The following is a 15165-nucleotide window of genomic DNA, read 5'->3' on the forward strand; positions in this document are numbered from 1 at the left end:
TTCAGCTCCTGGATCCTGACACCTTATGTCGAATGAAACTCTAAGAGGTATGTTCTGTATTCCTTCTGTGTGCAAAATTGCCACAGATGTCAGCAAAAGAAAACAAATTAGTTTAGGATTTACCCTGCTGGTATAGTAAGTCAGACTAATAAGTCATTTAGAAACAATCCCAGGCCCTTGAGCATCTGTGGAGTTAAGACAAGGGCAACAACCTCAGGGGAGAAAGTAATCCCTATCTTAAGTTTATGCAGATGCCTATATTTTCCATCTCTTCCTAAGCGTAGTTATAGTGAGAGCGAGAGTTTTTATAAATAAATATCTGTTGGTTTAAATGCAACATGTTTGTCTCAGAGGGATATCAATGGACTGAGCGTACACAATACACCAGTGAAGCATCAGGCAATGGAACTGCATTCTTCTCTACTAGCTAAGGGACAGGTACCTTCAGTTCTTCAAGGGTCTCTAATATTTCCCAAATGACAGCACACAAATATGAGAATGAATATCTGCCATAGCAGAAACAGCTACTGTTAAGCACAGTCCTCTTCTTCTTCCCTCAGTGATGAACCTCTGAGGAGCATTGTTTACAGACTACAAAAAGCTTGGAAATAACTTGTAAGAATTTATGGTTTTGTGCACAAACAACTCCAAACTTTAAAGGTGAGTATTCTCTAGCTGCTTTAGCCACATGTTTGATCATTGTTGCAACCTCAAACAACAGTAACTCTTATTAGTTGCCTTGATGAGTAATCTTTCCTAGCAGCCAAATTGCTAATGTGTCAAATTTTCACTTTGACTTAAAAGTAGCAAAAGAATTTTGATCTGTCACTTGGACTGCTTATTGGAGCAAGAAGTAAATCAAATGAGTATGGATATCTCCAGATGAAAGAGTGGCAATAATATAGTCTAGTAGAGAAATTAGTGTCAAAAAATATGTCATTCACATGTGTTGGAAACTTCACCTTTGCATTTGAGAAGCATCCAAGCATAATGTACAAAACTACTATCAACTTTTACTTCAAAATTTATTATAATCAATTCCACTGAGATCTTCAATTGCTTTACTATGTATCACATCCTAAATCAGGTCCTTGAGCTGCTGAACTTCCTTGAATTCTTCCCTTAAAATACTCAATCCAAACCAAACCAACCAAACCAAACCAGCCAATCAACCAGTAAAAAAAAAAAAAACCTCTTAATGTACACTCTTGTAAAAACCAAATGCAAAACCAAACAGAAAAAAGCACTTCACCTGACACCAGAAAAGAAGTTATTTAGCTCTATAAAATCAAATGTAATAGTAAGGCAGCAATGTAGTTATACATCGCTTATATTATACACAATAATCTGTCTGGACTATGAAGGAAATAATCAATCTGACATAGAATGAATTTGTGGTTGTTGTGGTTTGTTGCAGAAACCACAGACTACAGTTACTTTAAGTGTTATGATACAGTTCATAGGCTTGCCAGGTGGGCTACTGATACAGAGTCAACTGTCATAATGCTAATAAAAAATTAATGCAACTTTTGAAACATCTAACATAACCAGATGATTTGTATTTTAATATCTGTTGTTCCTGTTGTTGTGTTCTGCAAAAGGAATAGGCCAAAGTTACACATCTTTTGGCACTTTTATACTTTATTCAAGATTTTTTTAAAAAGTCTGTGAGTGAAAGAGTTTCTAAATGATAAAAGGAGGTGATATTTTCTCTGAGGTATACTCATTTCAGAGGAAACACCTTTCTATGGTCAACACTGGAAATAAACATGTAGCTACTGAAAACTTAATGAAAACCTATTGTAAATTTGCCCTTAATAAATATATTATCCAGTATCATCTTCTTCTTCTGTTTTAGTTCTAGAAAATGAATGTAGCAATGAATAGAACCATCTTTATCAGTTTGTAGTCCTTTCAGCATCTCTAAATTTTCTGTTTCACTTTATATTCAATTTCTACTTCTATTCAGCTAGATAATGATTGTCTGTTATTAAGCAAGAATGTATTTTCAACCAATAATCTGACAGATTCTTTTAATGTATTTTAATCTGCTTTTAAAGCTGTAACTTCTAAAGCCATGACTTTTGAAAATCCTTCTTGAAGGAAAATTAATAATAAGTATGTACTGTATTTTTGATAGAAATGTTATATGAGTACACAATACTTGCTAGAGAAATTTACAACAACTTCAGTATTAATCACATTGTTGTCTGAACACCTGGAGTAATTTGGTTTACATTATTTTTCTGTTTGGAACTTTATTTTACTCTTCCCTGTTCAGGATAGAGTCAAAAAGTATAAAAAACAACCTGTAATTATGCTAACAAGACCGAGAAAAGCATCATCACTTTTTCCTTCATCTCAGCTTGCTTTTTTCTTTCTTTGTACTCCCATAGCACCTATTTGAATTACTCGGCAAACTCTGTGAAATGAAAATCAAAATTGACAGCATCTAAAAAAGAACACTCTACCCCTTGCATAATTTTCATCCAAATGCTTATTTTAAGTTATGAATACAAGTATCAGGATATTAATATAAGTAGAAGCTTTAATGATCCACTTGCGTTTAGGTGAGATCCAAAAAGCTTCCTAGACTTCAATTTTGATATCAAATATGTTTTGTGTCCTGCTCTTATTAGAGTCTCTCAACATGCATTGGCTGTCTTAGAACCTTATTTCTTCTCAACAAATGAAGTCACTAATGTGATTTTTTTGTTTGTACTAATCAGATTTGATAGATAATCTGTCTCAATATGGTTTTGTAGTAGCTCACTGATATTGTTAGAACTGAGAAGAATAGAATAAATCCACACAGGTGAAGAAGTGTGAGCTAAACAGACACAGGCTTTTGAAGCTATACATTTTTTTAAAAGATCCATAACTCTTTTCTATTTCTTTGGGGCACAGATTATGTTAAATTCTGTTCTCATATTTGCAGGTTAGAGGAAAGTAATGTAAATTTCTTTTTTTTTTTTCCAACTGTACTGAAGATGAACAGAATTAAATGTGTTGATGATGGCACATCTGCAGCAAAAGTAGTGTCTTGAACCCTTTGCATTTAGATGTATACACTTGCTTTATTTTCCTCTCTCAGGAATGGATTTACCTAATAGACTCTTTTCCTTCCCTTATGTCTGGGTTAGAAATAGGACAAAAAAAGAGATGTGGATTGCCAAAAAGAGAGTCCACTTGTGAGTTCACAAAGTACATCATGTTCTGGATGCCAGGAACACTTTTTTTAGGAGATGTCAGCTCTGTATTGCTTGGTTTAATGGTGCAGTGGGATAGAACATACTCAGTTAAAATCATTCAAAAGATGATATCTGAGTAAGTTTGAGCTGTAAAAGAAAATTAAGTTTGTATATGTAAAATGGGTGGGGTTTTTGTTCTTTCTTTCTTGTTTTAGTGTGAATTTTCTCTTAATTGAGCACATAGGGTTGGACTTATCATTAAAATAAAGAATCATACTTCTGCATTTCTGTGTCAGGTTCAGATTCTTGCTTTGAGATATGGAGCCATAACTACATTTAGAAGGGGAGTTCAGCAAAACTGTTAAACTGTTGATATGATAAAACAGAGTATGTTGATCAAGTCTTTTTCTTTAATTTACTAAAATTTCTAGCAGAAAATCTTCATCTTCCTTTTGCTTAAAAACATTTGAAACAATGTCCCACAATGGAAAATGTTATGTCTCCAGTTATTTGGAAGTAGCACTACTTGTTATGCATAGAATATACTCACACAACATTTTTCTTTATTAAAACCCACATTAAATTCATTTATGTCATTGTTTTCTTATCAATTAAATCTCTAACTATAATTAGGCAATTTTTGAACAAAAAGACCCTGAAATGATAATCACATCAAACTAATTTTATTGAGTTTGAAGAATTAAATTCTACTACTCTTTCTCTTTACATAAGCTTTGTTATACATCAGTCCCAGAGAGCATGTAAAAAAAATGAATAACTTAATAAAGTTTTGTTATAAGTTCATCTTGCATAGATGATGGGCCATAGGTCAAACTATCCTACCATTTTAAAGCATCTCCAAGAATTAATCCAATATTCTTGACTGGTAAAATACCAAGCTTCCACTATTTTTGCACTAGTGGCATTAGTAAAATCAATATCCTAAGCAAAAAAGACTATTATTCCTCCCCACTCCTTTTCAGAAATTCATAAACAATTAGGTCTGTGAAAGAGATTGTTCTCTGTATGCATACAGTTTTAGAGTTAAATAAATTACTACTTATTTTGTAGGAGGTAATAAATATAGATTAATATGTAAAACTAACTGGCAAGGAAAGAGTTACTCTTTTGCCAGTACTTATAATTCTGCAGATGCTTCTAGTTATTCATCAGTTGGGCTTTAGAAGTGGAAGTCTGGGGATATTAAAAAACTTTGTCAGCAAGAATCACAAGCCTCATAGGAGAGAAATAACCCAGCAGCTGGAGTAAATAAGCATGAGTTTGTTAAGTTGGGACAATATATTGAGTGGTTTATCTCCATTTTCCCACTCTGTCATATAGGAGATGCTATGAAAAAATCCCTAGATTTTATTGGACTGGGTTCATAAATAGACATAGATATCTATGGCAAGAACTACACTGACCTGAAACACCGATAGAGAGGAAATATGGTGAATGGTTTATATCTATATCCAGTGAGGATCAAGAAACCATTTCTTAACTTGCCCTAAGGGAATATTAACTCCTTATTTGAGTTTTTAATAATATCATTTGCAATGTAATATGAAAATATTTTCCAAGGAGATGGCCATGTATGCCTAAGTTCAACCTTCCACTTGATGAGGTCAAAATTATGATGAAAACTGCTGTATCTACCAGGTATCAAGTCAATGCCATCTTATCACATTCTCTCACTTTCCTTCTCCCTGCCTTATGAATGCTGAATTCCCAGCAGTTGTGAAGAATCATCCAGCATGTTGGAGCATACTCCTGCCCAACAGGTGGCTAAATCATTTTGCTAACCAGTAAATTTGAAACTTTTAGGCAAAAACAGAACCTGAAGTGAAACACACTACTCTTCAGTTTTCTAAGAAATTTTGTTAGTCAATAAATAAATAAAATAGTTTTTTTAATTTTCTTATTCTGTATTTTATATAATGGCAGTAAGCAATATATTTTCTGAAGTATTGTCTCATGATATTATATCATATCTGATATATTAGATGAGCTCTGAGTCAAGTGCATCTTGCTTGCAGACTCAGTCCCTGCTGAAAGGCTTCAATGTTCTTGACAGATGCTGGAAAAGAGGCACAGCAAGACATAAGTGGTCCAGGGGATTCCTATAGGATGCTGAGGATAATTTTTAATCTTAGACTATAAGATTGGAGGATAGAAATTACTACACTTGTTGCTTACCAGGACACACGAACTAGAGAGGTCAAGATTGGTTGAGCCTTGACTTAAACTATAATGACCTGCTGAAATTCACATTTGAATTTCATGTTTGAAAATACATGGGACAGGTGAAGACCAGGCAGGATACTGAATTTTCAAAGACCATCTTAGCAATTGTTTAAGGAAAGGGACCCCTGTAAAATTGGTCTAAGATAACAAGGGCTGAATAGAGCTTGCAGCTCTTTTAGGACTTTGTTCTTAAAACATAAGGGCAGTCATTCTCATTCCCACATATTCCCAAAAATGTAAGAATAAAACACAGGCAGCGGCAACTGGGACACATATCCTAAGAACTATGTAGGGTGAGGAAAAGGAATGACAGGGCACTGTCCAAGGAATGACAGCTGGAGCTGAATTTGGCAAGGCATGCTAAAAATAATACTAAGAGTTTTGGTCAGAAAATGAAGATTAAAAAAATATATCTGATGAATAGGTTAAGAGAACTCATGAAAATTGACATGGAGAAGGCTGAAATACTCCACAATATTTTTTATTTTCTTCAGAATATTTTTTCAATATTCTGTTTTCAAGGGTGCTATCCCTTCACACATCTTAAGTTCCTTAACATCAAGGTAGGGACAGGACAACAAGCAAGTTCAGATTTGAGGCCATGTGAGTCTCCTGAACATGCACAAGTACATTCCAAAGTGTTCAGGAAATTGTTTGATGTACTTGCCAAGACACGCATTTGAAAAGTCATGAAAAATCTATTCTTTCTTGCTAATATGTAAAAAATCCTAGAAGAAGAAATCTGGAAAATGTTTAACCTGCCATAACACGTTAGTGCCCTGTTAGCCCTGTTTCTCTGTTTCTGCCTTGAACATTATTAAAGAAAATAATTATTTAGAGCCCAGGAAGGAATTTGAACTTTGCAATACTGGTTTGTGTCCTTCTGAAATGGTTTCCCTAAATACCTAAATATTTTTTATAACTGATTGGAAAAATTAATTTTAGGTTTTCAGCGGATTCTAAAATTTTTCTACAGGGAAAAGTAATCTCATTTAATTAAGATTAAAAAAAAAGAAAAAGTAAGAAATAGACAAATCTAACTACCTGCTTCAAGCTTACCTAGATTGAAATATTCCACATATTCCAGTCAAACTGCTATGCTTGATTTTGGGTTTGTCATACCCATTAAATGTTTTCTTCTGCAGACAAAATTTTTGATAGAGTCAGTGTTTCATTTGTGTCATACTCTTATTTTCTCCTAAGGTCTACTCCTGCTGCAGCTGGACTACAGCTACTGTGATAAAATGCAGACTTGAGCACCCTGAACTACTGCAAGGCATCAGTGTATCCCAGAATTTATGAGCTGGCTGAGGAGCATCTGTTATAAAGAAGAATGTGGTTTTGTGGCACCCAAATGACAGCCAGATCGCACCTAATACTGCAGCTCCACGGAACAGTAAATAAAGTTGGACCACTCTGGGATACAGGTTTTTAAGGATACATTGAGCAAGCTGAAATAAAGTATTTTTTATTTCAAGACTGTCAGTGTTTCCTCTTAGTGGACACAAAGGAAGGCAAAATTGCTTTGCATATTTTTGATACATCCAAATGTCTCTAGGATCCATACATTTTAGAAAGTATGTGAAATTAATTAATAACTTTATTATCCACTTGCTATATTATATGCCTAATTAAAGCTGTAAAATTTTTTTAAAGATACCATGATGGGCTTTCAAACAAAAAATATATTTTGGAATGATCAGGGAGAAAAAAGGTGGGCACCTAGTTGTTAAAATGTAAAAATGTACATTATTTTGAATTTTTATGGGAAAAAATTTTTCCTACAGGAAAAAAAAAGCAGGAGAGGGTACACCCATCACAAAAGTTAACTACTGAGAATTTTTCATCTATTTAGATGAAGATTATATTTTAAATATATTCAGTAGCTCAGTTTTAATACATGGATGGAATGAAGGTATGCAATAAGTTTCTGCAAAGAATATAAGGTTATTGGAAATCATTAAGACAAGTGGGTCTACTGATAGAATAAAAATTTAATTTAGTTTAGCATCTTCTTAAAATTGTTCTCAATTACTTTGCACACATAAATTACAGATACAGAAAAGAAATTAAAGACATATAGGCAAAGAAAAATATAAAATGAAAATAGGTAACACAGGTTTGGAGGGCAATTAAATATCTGCAAATGGACTACATTAAAACAATATAAATTGAGGGTTTGAAAAAATACATGAAAGGCAAAATCCACCCCTCCACCAACAAAGAAACCCTAAAACCCACAAAAAAACCCTAAAAACCCCCAAACACCCCCCCCCATAAAACCCCCGAAACTCAAGAAAAACACCTCTAAACAAAATCAAAATTATAAAGAAGCAACAAAACACATGTATTACCCTTTTCGCAGGTAATTCTCCTTTAAACTGCTGAAATGCATTTAACATCTGTTGGGAGATATCTTTGGAATTAATAAATTATTTTACTTATTTATGTTAAAGTAAGCTGGGATAGATAATTCTAAGAAAAACAATTCTTTTATACATATACAGTGTGTTTTCTAATGTTCTTCACTTTGGTGTTTTTTGGTGTTTTAGTTGGTGCAGAAGACACCACATGGCCTACTCCAGATGACACTGAAAGGCAGGGACTGTTTCACTTTGATTTGACTGGGGTGGGACAGGTGTACAAATGTGGTGACATATGTCTAGTTTGACTGCTGATGTTACAGCAAGCACAAAAATTTTGAATTTAGTAACAAGGGAAATGCTAATGCAAATTCAGATTTCACATCAATTTTGGACACAGTAACCCTAAATTTAATACAAAAACTAGAGTTATGTCCCTAAGTGCTACCTTCACAGGCATAGGTTTTTCATCTGAGGGAGGGAACAAAAGGACCATCATGGTTGGCTTTCTACAGGCCCCTGATAAACAGCAGCTGGTTGACAAAGCTGTCTTGCTTCAGATGCAGACAGCAGCAGGTTCCAGCCTCTTGCCCTTCTGGGAGACTTCAACCACCCAGACATCTGCCAGGAAAGTAGCACAGTGAGCTCTAGGGAACCCCACAGACTCACGGAATGTGTGGTGGGTAACTTCTTAAGCCAGGTAATAGCTTAACCAGAGGGGATGTGACACTGGATCTAATGGTCATGAACTGGTAGAGTTTGCAGTCTTCAGGGACATGGCTCAAGCAAAGAGTAAACTCAGGACCCAGAATTTAGGAAAACAAAATTCCAGCTGTCCAAGGAGATAGTCAATGGAACCTCCTGAGAATCCACTCAGGGACAAGGGAGGAGAACAGACCTAGCAGCTCTTAAAGAGGCTCTGCCATTATTGAAACAACCAGTGGTCTGGAGCACAAGAAATCAGGCAAAGGAAAGCAAGAGACAGGCATGGCTGAGTTGGTTGAACTTTAGGGCAATAAGCAAATGTACAGGAGGTGGAAGCAAGGACAGGTATCCTGGTAAGAGTGTGGGGATGATGTAGGGGTTGTGTAGGGAGGGAACGAGGAAGCCCAAGAAGAAGCTGCAGCTGAACTTAACATCAAGTACAAATAACAAGAAGGGTTTCTATGGGTAGGTTAGACAGAAAAGGAAGATCAAAGCAGGTGTACACCCACCTGTGCCCCACCTCCAAAGAAGAAGGCTGTCAAACTGGGAACAACAAATGAGAAGGCTGAGGTACTCAGCAACATTTTTGCATCAGTCTTCAATGGCAACTTCTCTTCCCATACTTCTTGAATGGGTGGATTGCAAGGCAGGAACTGGGGGAACAAAATCCTTCACACTGGAAGTGAAAATCTTTTTAGTGGTCACGTGAGGAAGCTGATGGCACATGCATCTATGGTACCTGATAAGATGTATCCTAGAGTCCTAATGGAACTGACTAATGTACTTGTTAAGCCATTCTCCATGATATTTGAAAAATTATGGCAATCAGGTGAAATCCCTAATGATTGGAAAAGGGAAACTTTGTACGTACCATTAAAAAGCGTAGAAAGGGAGACCCCAGGGAACTATTGACCTGCCATCCCTTTGCCTAGAAAGATCATGAATAGATCCTTCTAAAAACTATACTAAAGCACATGAAGAAGAGGGAAGTGAATAAGGACAGTCAGCATGGCTTCACCAAGGTGAAGTCCTGCCTAACCAACCTAGTCATCTCCTATGGCCGAATTACTATGTCAGTGAACAAGGGCTGTACACTTCTGCAAGGTCTTTTACATACACAATATCTTCTCTAACTTGAAGGAAACATTTGACAACTGGACTGTTCCTTGGATGAGGAATTGACTAGAGAGTCAATCCAGAAGGTAATACTTAATGACTGTGTTCTGATGGGCCTTGTGACAAGTGGTGATCCTCAGGAGTCTGTATTGGGAAAAATGCTTATTAATGTCTTCATTAATGACACAAATGAAGAGATTTAGTCCACATTCAGTAAGTTTGCAGATGACACCAAGCTGAGTGGTGCAGCTGACACTCCTGAGGGACAGATGCCATCCAGAGGGACCTGGACAAGCTCGAGCAGTGGCCCATGGGAATCCCATGAGGTTCAACAAGGCCAAGCTCAGGTGCTGCCCCTGGGTCAGGGCAATCCCTGGTGCCAGCCCAGGCTGGGCATGAACAGATCGAGAGCAGCCCTGCCCAGAAGGGCCTGGGGGTGCTGTGGGTGAGAGCTGGACATGAGCCAGCCATGGGCAGTGCCAGCGCAGAGAGCCAAGTGTGTCCTGGGCTGCACCCAGAGCCCCTGGGCAGCAGGGCAGGGAGGGGATTCTGCCCCTCTGCCCCGCTCTGCTGAGACCCCACCTGCAGAGCTGCCTCCAGCCCCGGGGTCCCGGCACAGGAAGGACATGGAGCTGCTGCAGAGAGGCCAGAGGAGGCACCAAGGTGATCAGGGGCATGGAGCACCTCTCCTGTGAGGAAAGGCTGAGAGAGCTGGGGTTGGTCAGCCTAAGGAAAATAAGGGTTTGGGTTGACCTTTGAGCAGAATTGAAGTACCTGAAGGGGGCTTGTAAGGACACTGGAGAGGGACTTTACAAGGGCATGTGATGCTAGGACAATGGAGGAATGGTTGTAAACTCAAAGATGGTAGATTTACTCTTTGCCTGCTGTTCTGTCTGCATTTTTCTCAACATTTAGATACTTCTACATTTCTATACATTTCTATATTATGAGCCTTAATTTTCAATAGGAGCTGATAATTGCAGTTGGGTTTGGAGCTTCTTACTAGTTAGAATAACTATTTAGAATAAATAGTTTTGTTAGAATAGCTATTAGACTTATGAGTAAGAAGTCACGAGTGATGGTACTTCAGGATGTGCTGAAAAAATCCATTGACTTCGACAATTCCTAATTCTAATGACAATTATGCTTAATAAAGATGAAAAAAATTAATGTAATAGATTTTCTAATGCTTTATCCAGTCAAACTTTCATAGCTTCTGACATTCTACTTGGAAAAATATTGAATGGATTAATATATTCAACTATTAAAGACATGTTTCCCAGTAGTCAAAGATTTCCATTTTCCAGTAGCTCAAAAACAAATAAACTCTCTCTCGTGCTTACAGTACACCTTCACTGATACTAAGATTTCTAAGTGTCTCACCCTCATTTTCATGGATAATTTATACATATTTATCCTTCTTAATTTTTTTCTTTTATGCTACTTTCTCCATCCTGATAATTTTATGTTGTTTGCTAACCTTCTTAGAGTGTCATTATCTCCCTTTCACAATGAGATGTCTAGGGTTGAAGAGATTTCCCATAGTCAAGAGAGCGAGAGAACTAGAGGAAAAATAATTCTTACTGTGTTATTCCAAGCTGTGATGTACTGTTTATAAACATTTAAATATATATAATATATTATATATATTATATATATAATATATTATATTTATATACAATATAATATAAAATTTTATAAATATACAAATAACACACCAAAATTATATTAAGGTCATCTAAGAAGCTGTATAAAGCATCAAAGTTTTAAAAGCATCTTGTCTTGCAAAAGACCCAAAGCAAGAAAGCTTGAAAGAATCAAGTTCATCCTTGAATAGCAAATATGTAAAGCTCAAAATTGAATGGCTAATTCAAGGTACTGTTCTGTGTTCCGGCTACAGAGCATATTCTATTAACATATGTCCCATCATCTGCTGACCTAAAGATCTGCCACACAGTGAAATTTTTGCAAAGGAACCATTACTTCTATCAAATTTGTGACTTCATTTAGAGAGTTTTCTGGCAGTCATTGCAGATTTTTTCCTGAAATTCACAGAGTTAATACAAAATCAGTAAGTAGTAAGAATCATCTGATCATGCAAAAATGATGCAATAATTTACTAAATTATAGCCAGAGAAGATCATGCTTGTTATAGAAATGATACTGTCACAATCCTTCTCAACAATGATTTCACTCAATCTTCACAATATAAATTTGCTTTCAGATGGAAACTAAAAATTGACTAACAGAAATATAAATTAGAATGGCTAGTAATATCAGTTTCTGCCATGCTGTGTGATTAAGAATGCTCTAATAAAACTAGCTTTTGAACTGCCGATGAAGAAACCTTTGCGTTTAAATAAGGAGTTATAACCTCAAACCTTTATTTCCAAATGATATTGGAAATCATTTTCTGCTGTTGTCTGTCTGGAAATATCGTTAAACACCCTTCAGAAAAAAATTTGTATTTTGGTATGCATGTATAAAATCTCATATATCTACATAATGTTTTTCATTTGTGTGGATGAATTCATCCCTAGTTGTATCTTCTTTGTTAAATCTTTACTATATATAGGTCAGTGTAGGAGAGATATGCCTACTAAAAGTACAAGTACAAGCAAAGAAAAATGAAAATATGAAATAAGAAGGCAAGGATTTACCTGTCTCTATCCTTTATAAAATATTTAATCTTAAAATAATTTGGGGTGGCGTTAATTTTTTTTTTCTGATTAAACTTTTATTTGAAGACCCCTCTGAAAGTGTCATCATCTGTGCTGTTTTCATAGACACCTTTCTAGAGGTGGCTATGAAAGCAAACATCTTTGGGGTTTGGAGCTCTTCTTTCTTCCTGTTACTCTGCCTTCTTCCTATCATCGACACATCATCAGCAAAGCACAAGTTTTCCCTATTTGTCTGATTTTGATTCATATATTAATTTTTGCTTTGAAGAACTTCTCCTACCTTCTCAGGTCATCCTTCTACAACTGAATATATCACAATGTCATTAAAATACCCAATGTGAGCTTTTCTAACATCATTCTTTCAGAAAATATTGTCTTGATGTTATTGTTCTGCTAATAAAAAGAACTGATTAGCTTTCTCTTCAATATCAAATTTTATTTTTATAAGGCTTAGTTCAAGGTAAATACTAAATATATAATTTTTAAGTTTTGTGAATTCTGTCAATCATTCAGATTTGAATTTTTAATTTTGGGGATTAGTGGGGATAAATATGTGTTACAGACTAAAATAAGAACACAATATTTATTTCTCCATTTGAAAACAAAAGAGAATTTCAATTATAGTCTTTCAAGACAGAAAGCCAGTTAATTAAATGTGCTACATTTCTTAATCATCAGTGCAAACTCTGCAAATTAGACAGAATAACTAAAAAGAAAAAAAAAGGTATCATTTCCAAGGCTGGATAACACTTCTTGTTGCAAATGGTGCATGTGTAAGACTTTTATTAGGCATTTAATATAGCTGGATCCTACTGTTCCATCTGCTCATTACTAGTTAAATAAAGGATGTTAATGCTAAGACTCACTACTTAATTAGCACTATCTACTTTATGATGAGATGCCAGCCTACCAGCAGCAAATGAATTGTGAAGACGATATTCAAATAAAATACTTAGGTTGTCTCATAAAACTTTGAGGCTGATATTTAGGCAGGTTCTCATGATCATAAAAACTCTGAACACACATATGCAGAGCAAACAGAGTGTGATCTAGCCATGACATATATACTTAAACCAAAAATTTTTTTAGGAAACATGTTTGGGAAGTTTTATGATCCACCTCAAGGTGAAATGAACACGTATTAGTGCTTAAATATAGAAAGAAAATTTAACTAGCTGTATATTGGGCTGAATTTAACCACATTAGGCTATTTGACATGGAGTCTACCAAGATGCGTTATGGTTTCCTTATGTACATGTCATAGAATCAATTAGAATGATAGAATTTTAGAATGGCTTTGGTTGGAAGGGACCTTAGAGATCATCTCATTCCAACTCCCTTGCAGAAACAGCTTTCACTAGATCAGGCTGCTCAGGGCCCCCATCCAGCCTGGCCTTGAACACTTTCAAGGATGGGGCATGCACAGTTTCTCTGGAGCAGGGCTTTGCCACCCTAACAGTAAAGAATTTCTCCCCAGTATCTAAATCTATCCTTTTTCAGTTTAAAGCAATTTTCTCTTCTTCTATCATTGCATACCCTTGTAAATGTTCTTCAGCTTTTATGTAGGCCCTCTTTAGATATACTCCACTCTCCTTCAAGGCTGTATTTGAGCCTGCAGTTGCACCAAGCTGGGTGCAGGATTGTGCCCTTGTTGAACTTCATGAGGTTCACATGGGGTCAACTCAGACGTCTGTCAGGAATGTTTTCCTGACATTCCTTCCCTCCAGCATGTGGATTGTACCACACAGCTTGGTATTTTCAGCAAACTTGCTAAAAGTGCACTGATCCCACTGTCCATGTTACTGAAAAAGAAGTTAAAGAGCCACTCCCAAAACCCAACCCTGAAGAATGCCATTTGCCATGGATCTCCACTTGGACATTGAGCCATCGACAGCAGCTCTTTAAGTGCAACCATCCAGGCAGTTTTTTATCCACTGAGTGGTCCATCTGTCAAATCCATGCTTCTCCAGTTTAGAAATAAGGATATCATACTTGCAATGAGCACCAATCCTGAAATCAGTTTTATGGAGTACCTCAGCCCAATCGTGGGTCCATCCCCTGGCCCAGTTCTGCTGCCTAATAGCGGGCCCAGAGCTTGGGATCCCAGAGCTTGGGATCCTGAGTGCTCCCATTCAGGATGACTACAAGACAATGCTGATGAATTTTACTATCTCAACATCAAACGAAACCTCATTCCCTTGCAAGAATCTATTCTGACTCTGACTTCCTCTTTCAGCCAGTTTAATCCCTTCTTGTAGCTTGGCCTTCTTACTGTCAGCTCATTTGTGCCGGATCACAAATTCCCACAACTGAATAGATACAATTAGAATTTCCCTTTCAATCTTCTTGGAGAGTGTTACAAGTGTTTAATACACATTACATCTTTTCAGAAAAAGAGCAGTCTGACAAACCAGGGGCCTGGTGTTTGATGACTTTTGAAGAGTTTTGTGCAAAATTCACAGAAGCTGAAGAATCTCAGGATAAACACCTCTAAACAAATGTTTAACTGACTTTGAAAAATCCCTCTGTGGCACAAGAAGTTACTAACTTCAGAAAAAAAATGTTTACCTAACGTAAGAATGGCATCTTACCTCACTATAGTACTGTTCATCATGGCTGGCAAAGGATGTGCAGTGATGTAGTACAACTAAATACAAACCAAGGATTTTGTCTTTGATAGGACTTTTCACCCTGGTAGGACACAGTTAACTGGAAGAAGAAACAGGAATAATTCTGCATCAGCAGTTTCTCTCTTAAATTTGAGATTTAAACTGAAATTTTAAATCTCAGTGATGGAAATTTATAAAAATTAAAATTTGATGCAATCTATTTTCTTTCAAATTCTTCACTATAAACTTTTGTAAA

Source organism: Ammospiza caudacuta, chromosome Z (genome assembly GCF_027887145.1).
Source record: "Ammospiza caudacuta isolate bAmmCau1 chromosome Z, bAmmCau1.pri, whole genome shotgun sequence".
Classification (NCBI taxonomy): Eukaryota; Metazoa; Chordata; class Aves; order Passeriformes; family Passerellidae; genus Ammospiza; species Ammospiza caudacuta.